The sequence below is a fragment of the Vidua chalybeata genome, chromosome 5 (genome assembly GCF_026979565.1).
Source record: "Vidua chalybeata isolate OUT-0048 chromosome 5, bVidCha1 merged haplotype, whole genome shotgun sequence".
NCBI classification, from domain to species: Eukaryota; Metazoa; Chordata; class Aves; order Passeriformes; family Viduidae; genus Vidua; species Vidua chalybeata.
This window is the reverse complement of record NC_071534.1, coordinates 62,624,436-62,640,698: the sequence shown is the minus strand read 5'-3', so window position 1 is coordinate 62,640,698 and position 16,263 is coordinate 62,624,436. Positions and strand designations below refer to the sequence as shown.

Genomic DNA, 16,263 nt, shown 5'->3' with positions numbered 1-16,263 from the left:
CTTATCTTACAGTATAATGTCTACTTAAGGTACAGCATGTAGCCAGAGAAGTACAAATGGGTGTCTGCTTTGATGGATCAGGACCAATTGTCCCAGTAACTTTACAGTGAGGTTAATTTTGATGAGAAATAAAGAAAATTTGCTTTATTATGTAATTTTATAGTATATGAAATAAAATTATTTCAAAATTTTGCATATATGTCACCAATCATGATGAATGGAGCTATTTAACTCTTAAATCAGGGTAGCTCTCTCTGTGCCTTTTTTTTTTCTCTTTTAAATATGTTCTTAATGTAGTCCAGTAATCAGTAATTACTGTGTTTTTTTCATTGTGAATAATTACTTTATACAGTTTTTTAAAATACATTTGCTAGGGGAAATACTGATTACATTAATTGATAAGATTAATTGTGGGATTGACTCTGTTTATATAGATAACTTCTGGCTGAAGGAAGGCATTTTTGGCTACCAGCAAGATTGAAATGCGTTGTTCTAGAGAATTAATTGCTCCCTAATGTTCTGCTGTTCTGAGATTTCACATGATCTGGAAGAGTAGCCTTCTTTCTCCTTTCGTATTCCAATTTTATCAAACTATTTACTTCTTTTAGTTCTCTTCTGCTAATTTTCTGTTTCTGATCTGTTATTCTGGTTGTTACTCTAGAATCCAATGGGCTGATCTCAAGATGCTGTGTAAGAGTCATACTGTGAGAATTATACAATTTGGGGTCAAATTGGTTGATGTTAGAAAATGTGTGTTCTGTTGTGGTTTTTTCAATTAAAAATAACTTATTTGTCTTTCAGTAAATACATAGATAGAGTTTTGTATTTGACTTGTTTTAAAATGTTGGACTCTGTGATACAGTTATTATGAAACCCTGATGTGGTCTTTCAATATTCATTTGCAGAAAATATGGTGATGTATTTACTTTATTGAGAAAACAGTGGTGAAACAAGGAGTTAAGTCTTAGGCTAGAGCTTCTCCACTGTAGCAAGATCTAACTGCCAGGTGTTTTGTTTTTTTTTTTTTTGTTGTCTACCAATATTATATGGCTAAAAATTGAGTTTCACAATAGCAATATCTAGCCAGGCTGAGAATTTTTACTATCCCTCAAAGGTGTCACCACAATGGTCATAACCCAGAGAGAGTGGCATCTGTTCCATCTTTCTTACACCTGCAGTGCTGCTGGCACATGTGCTGTGCACTGCTACAGTTTTTTAATTGTTTTAGTATGAAGTAAAACTGAGAAGATTTCTGGGGGCAGATAACAGTATTTTAAGGCTCAGTTCTGGAAACCAGTCAGAATCAGCATTTTCAGGCCACAAGAAGAATGTGTTTCACTGAGGCAGATGAAAGTGAAGAGGTGTGGAGATGAAGTCCTAGGGAAGAAGCATGAATTATTTTTGGAGACATATTTCCTGACCATTGTGGTAAGTTTTTGCTTGCCTACAGGCTTTATAAATAAGTAAAAAAATCCAGTTAGCCTACTTGTACAATAAAACAGATGTGCAGCACTGTGTGACAGATGTGTGTGTCTCAGTGTGACAAGGTTACACCACTATGAAATTTTAGTTTATTTTTCCTCTCCTCAAAATCAGTGGGTTATCTGGAAGAGGGGAGAGTGTTTGGTGTAAAGGTAGAAAGGTATCATCCAAAAGCATGCTGAATTTAGCACTTTAAGAGACACTGAACTAAGTCATCACCAGGTTTTTGGATTGTCCCTCTGAGAGATTATAACAATAATGTCAAAACCAAGTGTTTAAAATGCTTTTAGCAGCAGAAAGGCTATAATGTGGAAAAAAGTGGAAAATCAAAACAATTACTTCAATGTAAAAATGAACATGATACCTGTGAAAATGATACAGAATTGGAAAGCTGTTACTTTGAGAAGACCAATACAAAAACATGGAATAGAAGCTGACAAGAGAGAAAGCTTTTTGCTAGAATAAGATGAATATAAATCAGAGACAAATAAAATCTGACCAATAAATGAAAGATTGCTGAATGCATATGATCAATATGTAAACAAATATCAATATGTAAAAAAATGCAATGCAGTGATACAAAATTTTCAAACAATTAAAAATAGGGTTCTTGCAAGAATAAGATTAATACAGGAATATGCAAAATAAGTAAAATAGAGATCATTGCATTGGAAAGATTAGGGCATGTCATAACGTAAATAAGAATAATGCTATGTTACTGTACTTGTTTCTTTTATTAGGATTTTAATTTGTTTAAGTTACTCATTGAAATATGCTGTTATTTGGTCACCTTGTGGCAAATCTTTAGTTCCTCCTTCTTTCTTGAATAGCTTTTGTAAATTATTGCAAGTCACAGGAAGGTGCTAGGGAAGCGAAGGAAGTATTTTTGTATAGAGTTTTAAAGAATATTGTATACAACCTTGGAAGGGGAAGATCCACATTCTTATTCTCCACATAATCTCTTTTCAGTGCCTTATACTTCTTTATTTTTAATGACATTATTGCAGAAAGTCACTTCTGCTGTGTTCAAGAAATTCTGGATTAAACTTCAAGCCAAGATGGGTTTTCAGTGTTTTCAAAGATGAAGGCACAGCTTGAGAGTTAAAAATCTTAGAAAATTCTTTCCATTGTGTTGTTTATAAGTAATTGAATCTTTTGTCTCGCAAGAATACACTGTTTGATAATACTGACTAGAGAGTGGGATGCACAAGAGAAAACTTTCTGGACCTTTTGTTTAGGTAGAGTTGAAGAAAATTAAGATGTTCCATGTTATTAAAGTCACAAGGCAATATTGACTAAAATGAATGTCTGCCTTTCTTCTACCACACTATCTGCTGCTCCAGAGGCTTTTGTAAGGATGCTCTAGAAATCTTCTGTTAGAAAATACATCATCACTCTCTGTATTTGGAGAGGGGTTGTTATTTGGGGTTTTTGGAGCAATAACTGTGATGACACAGTTTGTTTCCAGAGATACGTGTCAGTTCTTTATGGCACAGATAAGTAATTTATTTGCTGTTCATGTTTCAAGTTCACTTTTCTGAAAGTTGGTTTGACTTCTTGACACTAGTATTGACTACTGAAAATAATTCAAATATCACCAATATGTGCAGAAAGAGGTACAGAGAAGGAAAAAAAAAGGTAATATAGTAACATCTGTTGAACTCTCAATAAGGGATTGATTGTCACTGAGCTAAATTCATCTTTTATATCTGAAGATTAGAATTGTAGTAGTTCTGAGATTTCTTTGCTACTTGCTCAGATAAGCTATTTGATTCATGGTTTCTCATGAATGATACATTAGCATTTTTTCATGCATGGTGGTAGTTAAACTTTCAAAAGACAGAAATATTGCCTGAGTTTTTCAGAGCTGGGGGTCACCATGAAGTCACTAAACTGAACCATGAGGCAGATGAAAATTGTCATGTCCCATCCCTGGAAGTGTCCAAGGTCAAGTTGGATGGGGCTTTGAGCAGCCTGGTCTAGTGGAAGGTGTCCCTGCCCATGGCAGCGGGTTGGAACCAGAGGATCTTCAAGGACCCCATCCAACCCAAACGATTCCATGATTCCATGATTACGGAGCAGTCTAAAGAAGAGCAAACTAGAGTTCCTGCATTAGAACTTTGGTCTGTTTTTATGTTAAATACATTTGAAAACCTAATAATTAAAGGGTAGCAATGCTGACATAGTGGCTGGCAATGTTAGTATTCAGTTTTGCTTCTCACATTGGAGAGAAAACCCTCCCACCTAACGTTCCAATATGCATTAATATCAGGGAGACTATTCACATCACTAAATCTGTATATTTATGTTGCTGTTGGATCTGCTGATTCAGTTTTAACTAGGAGCTCCCACTGAAGAATGCATTGTTTGCAATATTTAGGGTAACAATGATAATTAAATCAGCAAATGTAGTCACTGGATGGAATGGTGAATTATGTCCTGATTTCAAGCCCAAAAAATACTAAAAAAGTAAAATGGATTACCTGTTTTTTTTACATTTTTTCAGACAACAGGCAAACATTACAGTTTTATGGTTTAGGGTGTTTTGGTTTGGTTTAGTTTTTTAATTTTTATTTTTATTTTATTTTATCCTTAGCAGTCTTGCTAGATACAAATACTGAAAGCTGTAGGCAGATGAAGCAAGATCATGAGCAAAATATAAATTGCTGGAATGCCTACTGAAAGCCTAGAGTAGGGCTGAACACAACCTGAGGCAAAATTTAGTAGTTGTTTACCTCAGCTTCTTCCCACTCCAGGGTGAGAACTGTTTTTTTGTCTCATCCATAGATTGAACTGCGTACTCACTGCTTTTGGAAACATATGTTATATATATATGTACACATATCTTTATCATGTATTTACAAAATTATTTCATATATAATCCAGATGACACTGAACATTTAAAATTTATTTAGCTGCAAATTATATATCTGTGCTTTTAAAATAAATTTTTATATGTCTTTGTTTGATTGATGATGGAAAATAGTACAAAATTCATAATTTTTTAAAGACTTTTTTTTGTACACCTCTGCAAGTAGCTGTTTTTGTTGATTTTATGGGGTTACTGTTTAATTTCCCATTTTCTTTCAGAATAATCAGAGCTAATTTTTTTAGGTAATTTTATGAAACACTTTCTGGTTGTCTTACAAATGTTATTCTTGATTTACTTTCTCAAAACATTGCATTTTTTCCTTCCAATTATAGATCTTCCAAAAAATTTATTTTCATTTTTTGGTATCTCAGTACATATCTGAATAGAACACACCTGTTCAGCTAATTTTTCATTAATATCTCTTTATTTCTGCACCAGGTCCATTCGTGCACCACATTTCCATGAGCTCTTCCATTTGTAGTCAATGAAGCTTCCTTCAGTTTTCAAAACTAGTCCTTCATTTGATCTGACTGTCACAGATAACAGGGAAAGAGAGGTCAGAGGCAGAGGGATGTTGAGTAGTTGTTTTTACTTTTGCAAAACTGAAAGGGCAGTAGGGAATTGAAGGGTTTGGCAGAACGCTGCAAGAACTTCTGTTTTGCTGCTGATAGAGTTCTTCCCTCAATCCCCAGCTCATGTTCATCTTAATACATCGGGTCTTAATTCTCATTTTAAAATTTTCAAGACATGAAAGGTTTTTAGTTATTTGATTAGATCATACTTAACAAAATTGAATCATTATACATTAATAATGAACTAATTAATTGTGACAAATTGCTGAGCTGCAGCATTTGTCTCTTCCATTGCCTTGCCTTAGGGGTTATATTCTCCTCAGCAGATGATGGATAACTTGTCTGCTTTTTCAGTTTGTTGGATGTTGTCACAAAGTGTGAACTGGATGTCTTTGACAGTATTTTATGCTTTGCTGTGGCATAAGCTGTCAAGAAGGGAGACAAGGGATAGATACCCGATGATTACTCACTAGGTCGTGCACCTGAAGTCTCATTTTGCAAGAAAGATTGTCTTTGGTTACAGCTTCAGCTTTTCTCCTACAAGCTGAAGCAAGCTTGTAGGAGATTGTTATTCAGAGCATTTGTATGTTGCCAGTTTTTTCTCTCTTGTAGATAACTGAAGGAATAATTTTTTTTTTTGTTGTTTCTGAAAAAATATATATGTCATATTTTAATAAAAATAAGTATTTTTGACATGTAATATTTTTTATTTCCTGACTTCAAAATAAATCATTTGGGGGTTGTTTTGTGGTTTTGGTTTTTTTTGGTTTTTTTTTTTTTTTTTTTTTTTTTTTTTTTTTTTTTTTTTTTTTTTTTTTTTTTTTTTTTTTTTTGGTTGGTTGGTTGGTTGTTGTTGTTGTTAGGTTTTTTTACATTCTGCCAATGATAGGAAGCCAGAAGATCAGAAATAACCCCCCCCCCCCCTACATCTCATTTTCATGTTATACACTGGAATAACATAGAAGTGGCTTTAGTGAAAATATACCCACTTGCAACAGGTGGGAAGCTGACCGTTAGTCTGACAGAATATTTGTATCAAGGAAGTAGTTGGTTTTCAGATAAGAAGTTTGTTGTTAAATGCATTACAGTTTGTTTGTATGTCTATAAAAATACGTATTTTGTTTGGTTTTTATCATGCTCAGGCCCCTCTTGTTAAATAAGTTGAGTGTCCTCTCCTTGCAGTTATAATAGAAGATATTGCTATGTTTTCCAAATACATCTGGTGTTACAAAAAAATGAGAATTGTGATGTGATGGTGTTCATGAGACAGAATAACGCTCTAAAGTTAAGTGTTGCTGGTTGACTGTGAACTTCTTTGCCATTAGAAAGCAAGTTGTTCTCACTCTCAGCTACCTAATTTATTTGACCACTATTGCTTTATTAGAGCTGGATCTGTCTATGGTAGGATTGTAGTTCAGATCAGAAATGCCCTTTGTAAGAAAACAGTTTGGCCCAAGTTACTGCAGGCGACACTGCTGAGCCACTCAGAGAGTGGCAGCTGGATTTCCCTCTGATGCAGCCTGAGCAGAGGAGATGCACTCTCGCAGTGCCCCTGGCCCACATCTGCTGTTAGAGGACATTCTGTAACATTAGTTACAGCACAGGGCAGATGTAGCAGAAAATAAAATCCCCAAATCCTGTATATGAATATTGTAATCCCAGCAGCAACTGATCCCAGCATGGCTGATTCCATTGCCCCACACTTCAGGCTGATACAGGTGAAGCCTCTGAAACCAGGATGCTGTTAGAAAAGCAAAATAATGAGTTTCTTACAAGAAACTTTTTGTCGCTTCATCAATTCTTTTCGTTGTCGGGTTTTGGGTTGTTTTTTTTTTTGTTTTGTTATGGTTTTTTTTGTTTGTTTGTTTGTTGTTGTTTGTTTGTTTTCCTGAACATTATATGAAAAAAAAAAAATAGATATTTCTTCTTCATTTTTGAAGCAATTGCTACAATGGGTTGTTAGCAGATTGGGCCATTATTTCCCTGGAGTATATCCTGAATTGATGCAGGATGGAGCACAGTGGGATTTAGCAGGTACTGAGCTGCTGGCACTCAGTTTTGCTTCTTTCATTCATCAAATATGAAAGTTAAACATGTGAAGAAATGCCTGTGACAATGAGTCTGAAATTTGGTTTATTTCACTATGTCATATGAATCCTACACTTTATTTTAAATCCAGATTCATACTTTTATATCCTTCTTCTTTATCCTGGGAAATATGGCATTCTGTATCCTTACTCCCTGACTTCAGTTGAAAATAGTTGCTTAAAATACTGTATGACTTCAGAGTTTTGTATAATATATTCTTAACTAATTTGTTTACATATGCATTTTTTCATTCCATAGCCATTGCTCCAGCTGTGTCTGTATTTCCTTAACACATTGTTCGCTCCCTAGTATTGGAAACAATCCATACAGAACCCTTTAGAAACCTCTAACTCAGCAGCTTCTCTCATTTTAGAAGCTCTGTTTATGCAGTATTTACTCATTCAGGAAGGATTATGTGCCTTAGTTAAGTATGGGAGGCTAAAGTGATTAAAATGTAGTACACTCTAGGCCGTTAAGGTAGGTATTTATAACAAGATAAAAATTCTTCTTAAACAGTAAAATAGATGTAAGATAAGATGTCTTTCTTCATCCCATTCCAGTTTTCTGCAATTTTACTGCCTCGTCCTGTGGTTTTGTATTCACAACGTAAATTAAAAACAAGGAGACCTTCAGCAAGCAAGTTTTTAAAATTTATTTTTGTCTGGACATTATAGAACAAAGAGCTTCTATACTGAGTGATTAAAGCAGTGAAAAGAGAAAATTCAGATGAATATATACTCATGAGAGTACCCATGACGTGGAAGCAGACAAAAACAACTACAAAGAAGCTTAATTTTACTGTGTTCTCAAAGATCCTTTTTGAGTTTTTTATTATTTCAAAGGCATTCAGATTCTTATGAAGTGATTTATAAGGATTTTTTTTTTTTTTTTCATTTTCTTCAAACATCTAAAGCAACAAGCCCCAACTCCTAATATTGTCATCTGCTTATTGGATCAGACTGACAAAATACTATGTACAGAGAGAGTGGCGGAACACTGCAGGGTTACAGTGTTCTGAAGATGAGAGATGAAATCAGTTCCCTAGGCAGTAAATTTTTTGTCATTAACTTCAGGGAGGCCAGGATTCACTGGAACACAGCTTGGCATCTCAGAACAGGACTGGGAGTCTGTGTATCCTTCTGCATAGTGTAAACACTATAGAAGAAAAAAAAATTCTATGTTTTTCCTTTTGTAAAGGGACAGGGAAAGCCTTTACAGCAAGAAATAGAAGTGTCTTCAGAGCAAGAGCACCTTTGATTATACAGGCAGTAAGCTTTCAACTTTTTGGTACTCTATAGTCCCATGATCATAAATAGACAGGAGTTTTAATCATGCTCCCTCTATATAATCTGGAGAAAACACCAAACCACACTTAGCGGGCGAGGTACAATACCTATGATGATGCTAGGGCCAAGAATAACAAATTCTGTTCTGTTTCTATGTTACGAGAACTCAAAATGCAATTGCATATGGTAAAGATTTTCATCTGTTGGAGAGAAGGGTAGTTGAATTTCAGAAAATATCAGCCCACTTTCTCTTTGGACCAGCCTGTGACCAATAACAAGAAGAAAAACAGGAAAAAAGAATGCTTGTGGAAATTTCATTATTTTTAATTTATAAGACTTATCCATGAGCTGATTGGAATATTGATGAGGAGCAGGAGCTGTCACATCTTTACCAGCTCAGGTGATGAAACAGACCTTGTCTCATCATAATTTTTCTCACGTTTCCTGCTTGTGCACTATATTCCCCTCACACTTGGTGTGTCTTAGATTTCTGTTGCCAGAGATATATTTAAATAAAATAAAGCAGCCTGCTATTCCTTATTATTTCATATATATGGAGATTAGATTAGAATCCATTAACCAAATCCTCTGTATTACTTTAATATTTCTTAAAATATGTGTTCTCCATGGATTACCTATATAAAAAATATTTTTTACAGTAAAAAATATTAATAATTGATTTTAATATTTTATAATATAGACAACATACATATGTATGTACTCTATTTAGAAATATATATGAAGTCATTATAGATATCCATAGTTTATTTGTAAGCATTTAATATTCATTAATTAGAGATGAATAAGTGGTTTTACTTCCAATTCTTGCCCTGCCAGTAACGCTGTATAAAAGTGCATTTTTGTGGTTACTAAATTTAAGCTTCTAAACACACATTTTCTTTATTTATAACAAAGGGTGGCATATCAGATAGGGCAGCTTTTTGCATGACAAATCCAACTCTTAATTTAGCTAGCCCATGTCATTTCTTTAATGAAATGATCAAGCTCAATCTTAAAAGATCTGGGCTGCTTGCTGGTATCTCATAGCAAAATACCATTTTAGGACATTCTGCTCTAAAAGAGACCTTCTAACTGCCTTTTCTAATTTATTCTCAAGTACTTTCTACCCATTTGTTGTGCCAGTGCCATCCTTACTCTTACATACTGTTTTTGAGGGTGGGTTTGCTTTCTGACTCATTTTTTGGTTGCATCACTGAACCTCCACCTCCTTTCACAGGACAGATTTTCTGTACTTCACAGCCCATCTCAGTGGCCATTTTCAGCATTTTGTCCACATGCAGTTCATCTCCTTGTCATGATGGACAAAACAAACTTACAGAATCTGAAGCAATATAATGAGTGGTCTTTATTTATTGTACTATCACATCTCTGCTTTTGCTGGGGATATATGTGCTTTCCAGTTTGCCATGGCTGGGAAGAGCATAGAAAGAAATGTTGGTGGATGTTATGCATGCTGTAAGAAAAACTGTAAGAACTTTTTAAGAGGTGATCTACATAAAACCAAACAGGAGAGCATCCAGTTCTGAATTAACTGTTTCCAGACTACAATTAAAACAAAATATGATGGAAAACAGTGAAATAGTTTTAAAAAAGCAGAAAGCATGAAGTAAGACAGCATTTTTGCATGAGTTTGTCTGTTCCTAGTCCTTTTCCTTCTCACTTAAGCCAGCTATTGCTTGGGATTCACTGATCTTTTAAGGTGCTCTAGTGATTAGAAAGTTATTGAAGTGGTGGTACTGTGGCAGAATGATGACAGAAATTAATAAGTTGTTCTAGAACAGCATTTTCAGACAGTCTTTTGATTGGTTTTATTTGGTTTTGTTAGCACCTAATTAATTTTTTTTTAGAGAGAGAAGTCTTCATTAAAGATCAAGCATATCTCTGTAGTTACTTTAAATTGAATGTCACTAGGATATCCTTTGAAATGCTAACAAAAAATTAGAGCAAATGAAGGAAGAGCAGAGTTAATACATGAAATCTGTGTATATTTTTTGATAATTAATCCCTTATATTCCCATAAAAATACAACATATTCTTCTGTTTGTATTTTTTCTGGAGGGTTTTTTTGGGGAATTTTTTTAAGGAATTATTTCCAAATAGTGACTCTACTTTCAAGTAATCTGTAAAACTAATAGTGAATATTATCATTATTATTTTGATAATAATAAAATAATAATAAGGGTTTATCAGGTTCTTAGACTGTGCATATCTCTAGAAAACCTAAAAAGTTCTCTAGAACCACTCTAATGAACAATATCTTTCGCACATTTTGTCTTCTTGCCATCTTCCAGAAAATAACCTTACAGCACTATGTGGTTGACTATTGGGTATTATTCTATTCTGAAATACATCCTGGCATATTTTGAGGTAAGAGGAATCAGGGCAGCAACATGTAAGATGCACAAATGCTGTTTTCAGCAATGGGTTGCACTTTAGAGTATGGGTGTCTTTTGTGCTTTGTAGAGATAAACAACTTGTTGAAAAATTATGAGTGTCTACTAAAGGGTCTGTGTCTTTGCATTGTATTAACTAATTTTGTTGAATTTTAATAGAAGCTTAATTCTATCTTCTGTTCTTGACATTTTTATTCTCATTTCCTTCTTCTGGGCTTTACTTATTTTAATAAGAATTTACTGTGCTTCTCTGGCTATTGGTATATGGCAGCAAAGCCAGGCAGCAGACAACATATAGCATTGCCAATTAACTCACTTGATTTGGCACAGACACAACAGTATTCTAGACTTCAGTGACTTCTTCATGGAATTATTTATAGAAGTGTCTGGGACATAATGTCAAATATCTAATGAGATGTGGAGAAGTTCATTACAAAAAAAAAAAGTACATGACATTTTATCACAACTTTTAATTGTGAGTGTAAAATATCTACTCTGTAGAACTTGAAATTATTTAATTCAATAATTGCCCCATATATTAAAAGTTTTATTTTAATACTTTGGTTTTATTCACCATTAAATGCATATTACCCAAACAGTTCTGATTATCCAGTAATGTTTAATTATGATATGTTGGGATATTGAAATGCTTCTTTCAAAGCAAGATTTTGTAACAAATTTGAACAAACCTAAAATGTACAAGATCTAGAAGAGCATCGCATAATGACCTGTCCAGTTGGAAATTCCACTATATAACAACTGCTGTTTGTTAAATTCAAAGACCTATTTTTGCTTTTCCTCCCTTGCTTTGAGTGAAAAGGATACATTGCCTTGGCATTTGTATATACTTGTTCTAATAAAATTTGAGAGTCTAAAATAGAGGGTTGATACTACTCAGTTCCCTTATCTCTAAAATTTTTACTATTGCTCTCCTTTACCTATTTTCTAATCAGCTGTAAAGTTTTTTTGGATTACTGTTTTGAGTTGGACACTTTCCTATGGTTTTGTATAAAAAGCATAAATATCTAAATTCAGGTTTCCAATGCCACTTAAAGGACGATTTACCTTGGAGAAAATGTTCATTTTGAAGCCACTATAAATCTTTTCCTTGCTTTGGCCTTTTTGCTATTGCAAGAGAGAAGAAGCTGACTTATAACACACATCTAATTCAAAGGGTTGAAGTTCAAGTTACTACTAGAACAGTTCTTCAAATTATATTTGGGAGTTATGTAGAAAATGCATGTGTTTGTGTGTATATGCATATACTAATTAAGACACTCATATGGATAAGCCAGTACAAAAATCCAATTTAAAGTACCTTGAAATGAAATGTCCATTCCTTCCAAGAATGGAAGAAGAAGACAGAAGTGCAACTTTCCAGGTGCTGTGGAAAGTGAATAAAATTCTGTGTAATTTAACATGAACATGAAGGAATGTAATCTTTTAAAAAATTAGTGAAACACACAAGTCATAAAGAAAACTAGTTTATACCTTCAGTAGAGTTTCTCTATTATCTGATGAGCATGGCTACTGATGGAAGCATCTGTGTCTGCACACATATATGCAAAAATATGCACTTGCAAAAATATCGTCCCTCTTTGCCCACTTTTGAATACCATAATATTTCATTGAAAATATATATTTAAATTATAACAATTACTACTCAGTGTTATCTTTAAAGAAATCAATGGGTCAACTTCATTAAGCATGGCATGGAAAGGTAATACATTCCAGACATTAAAAGAAAATTAATGAACTGCTAAGGAGCTCCCTTCTCTTCTCCCCAGTGTCTGTGTAGCTGCCACATCAGGGAACAGCAGCTCACATATTTTCAGATATAGGAAATAGCTCTCAGGCTTTTCAAATAAAGTTGTTCCCTGTCTTGCATGCAGGCCAGAGCCTCAACACTGAATAAATCATCAGAAGTCCATTCCAGTTCTTTTAAAGAAGGTACAGCAGTGCTCCCTATTTTTTATTGATTGCATTTGCAGGGGAAAATTGAATCCATTCCTTGTCATGGCCCCTAAACCTCATATCATAAAGAAAAAGGAAAAAATGAAAAGATGGATGGAGTTCAGTGAAATTAGCCACAAAGAATGATCTTTCATATTGTCTGATGATGAATTTTATTTTTTCATCTTGCTTGTATTGTGTGAAAGGTAGCAGCTGATGTACTCTGAAGTAGTAATCTTCAAAGACTTCTTTTAGAATAATTGAAAATAAGCTTATTGAAGAGTTTTCTCCAACCAAATTTTCTGCCAATTATCAGTCAAAAGCTCTTTCCCGCATATAAGTTAACTCAAAGAAAGACAAGTAGATATACAGAAGTGTGACTGTAGCACCTCTAAACATTTTACTTTAGTAAAATGCTTTTTTTTTAATCAAACAGAAAATGAATTTTCACTACATAAATGAGGTTAATATAAACTATCTCTCAGAGTATTCTGACAGGTGCTATGTTCTCTACTATGAGCTAGTGAAAGTATCACAGCTTTGATATTTTTGTGCCAATTCAGAATCAGGATATTTTATAAGGAACCATTTGGAGAATAATTTTTTACTGATTAGGACTGGGCTTGCTTGCTTTTATTTGGAAAGTTTCAAATCCATTGCTGTAGGCTTCAAACCAGAACTCAGAGATACTGGTTTAAAGTTGCCTCTTATCAGTGATATTGCATCCCAAAAAACAAAAGAAGACTTGATTTACAGCTTTTTTTTTTTTTTTTTTAAGTTCAGGGTGTATGCTTTAGCAGAAGGAAAATGTTAATAGAAGCTGTGGACAAACACTTAGAAAAATAAATATTCAAACTAAAATTCCCAGCTCCCTTTTCCTCATTTACTGACTACTGGATTAGTTAACACAGATTAGTTAACACTTTTAGATAGAATGAAAAAACCCAACCAAAAAACCAACCAAAAAACAAAAATAACAAACCACTCCAGGAATGATTGTTTTAATGATCAGATAATCATTTATTTGAGTATCAGTCCCACTAAATAAATCGTGTTTCTGTTCCAAACACTTTTTTTTTTGTCATAATGAGAAAGTGAATTAAGAAGAATGTGATACATGTTAATCCTGTCATGTGTTATTGTTTATTACATAAATGATACTTAGGCACTTAACTGTGAATTTCTGGGGTGCAGGAATATCTGCAATATTGCACAATAGGAATATATTGTTAGTAGCCTTTTCCCAGATTTATTACATCTTCCTTTTGTTAAGATGTTCTGTTCTTGTTGCTTTTCTTGAATTCCACATTATTTATTTTTTTAATTCCAGCTTCATCTCTTGGGTCATTTGAGGGTTTTGGTTTTTTCCCCTTGCTGCAGATTCTTGGATTTTTTTAGGCTATTGTATTTGTTTCCAGGAGAAAGTTATAGAGGAGTGTGGTAAGTATGCATCTACAACAGAAGAGAAGGAGGAGAAGGGAGAAAGTGGGACATAAATAATATCATAAACCTCTTAAATCTCACTGTAAAACATCACTTCCCCACAAATATTACACACAAGATCTAGTAATCCTTATCTCTTACTTTATAGTCTAATCTCAACAAGTCTAATAAAGTGCTAAAATTATCAGTTCTAGTTTTTGGATTTGGCACTTCAGTGTTTAGTTATTTTACTATCTGTAGACTGTCTCCTTTTTTTGGTATATGTTTATTTGAGATATATATTTGTATATATATCACTGTGTATGTGCCGAGGTGTGAGCATACAAATGTAACTCTTTGCAATACATTTTTGGGTGATATTCCAATCATAGAATCATAAAATATGGTAAGTAGGAAGGGACCCATCAGGATCATTAAGTCCAGCTCCTGGCTCCAGGACCTGTGTGCCTCTAGAGCATTGTCCAGACACTTCTTGAACTTTGTCAGGCTTGGTGCTGTAATCACATCCCTGGGGTGCCTGTTCCAGTGCTCAGCCACCCTCTGGATGAAGAACCTTTCCCTGATACCCAACCTAAACCTTCCCTGATGCAGTTCCCTGTTTTCTTCTCGAGTCCCCTCATTGGTCACAAGAATGAAGAGACTGGTACCTGTCCCTCCAAACAGGAGGCAATAACACGAAAAGAAATAAAATCAAGCCGAAAATATCTTGTCTACATAAGTGACAGAGCTTCTAATGACTTAATGGAGCCACTTCTGGAAGAAAGATCTGACACAAAATCACGTTTAGAGAGTCTGTACATAATCTTTAATTGCATAGCGGGTCAAATGGGACATAATTGAATAGTAACCATTTAAAAATTATAATTAACATCTCATGGTGCCTCAGGGAATCTTTCTTCTTTACATAAACGTATATTTGTTTATAATTATCTACTTGACAAAAAGAGAGGTATATAATGCAAGCTTATTGCTTACAGGAAATCTCAAGAGCTGGAAATTTAATTTGATATTTCTTCAGAAAGCTATCTCTTGAGAGGGTAATATCTTAAAACTTCTCTGAAAAAAAACAGATAAACCTTTCTGCAAAATACATGGTGTAGCAATTTTCTCCTTAACCTTTAAAAACAAGCTTATAAAATTTAATGCTGTGATCTCATTTCTCTAGTTCCTTTTAAGAGCCTTACTTTGGAAATCGATTTTAAATTGTCAACTTTCAATCCATCCTTATTTTTATCTTTTTTTTTTTTTCATTGTAGCATGGGGGCTAGAATGTGGACTTACATACCAAATTTTGCTCTGTAATGCCATTCAGGTCCCTTCAATGTGAATTGTTTTTATTTCATCTTGACTTGCCCATTTGCAAGAGAAGAATTTTTTTCTTGTGTATGCAATAACATAACATAAGCAGGATCTTTATGACAAGTGGCAGTTTTTATTAGATTTATACCTACATCTTTAGCTGTTTTCAAAGTTTTTTTTCCTCTATGTTCCTTTCCACTCTTGGCTTGCTGATCTAGGTGCTTCAATTTAAGAAATATTGCTTACAATCCCACAAAAGAAAGAATTAGTGACTAAACCATCAAAATACCCTTGCTTTTCAAAACTAACTATGCATTTGAAATTGCCTAAAATTGGAGGGGGGGAAGGGGGAGAATTAATGAAATACTTACAACTGATTGAAGTGAAAAGCATGATTTATTATAAGGTGTTTTGTTTTACAATACAATTTCATTGATTACTGATTCTAGTCCATTGATTCTTTAGTGTAGCAGTGTTGATCATTTAATGTTCAATTTTAAAGTTTCCCAATATAGGTCTTTCTCAAGAAGGTATAGAACATGTTAAAATATTCTATATTGTTTTCATTATATAACTTATTTGATTGATTAAAACAAGTATTGGTACAGGACAACTTTGGGAATGTAAGTTTCTGTGTAACTGGCAATATAGTGTTTAGCTGAAATGTGAATTTTCTTGTGTTTTAATTTGATTGACCCAACTCATAAATGTTAACATTCACTTTGCTGTTGTTACTGTCAGAGCCCAGATCTATGTACATTAAAATCTTTTTAGTTTGTGCTAATGAGCACTGCTGTTCATGAAGCCCCAGCTTTATACTAGCAATACCTCAAATGTCTTTTTCCCATATAATC

General features: G+C 33.9%; 1 protein-coding gene across 1 annotated transcript in view; it reads left to right on the top strand.

The window, feature by feature from the left end:
* The window catches only part of CACNA2D1 (calcium voltage-gated channel auxiliary subunit alpha2delta 1), a 361,282-nt gene that overhangs the window by 232,573 nt on the left and 112,446 nt on the right, over positions 1–16,263 (top strand). The window lies entirely within an intron of this gene.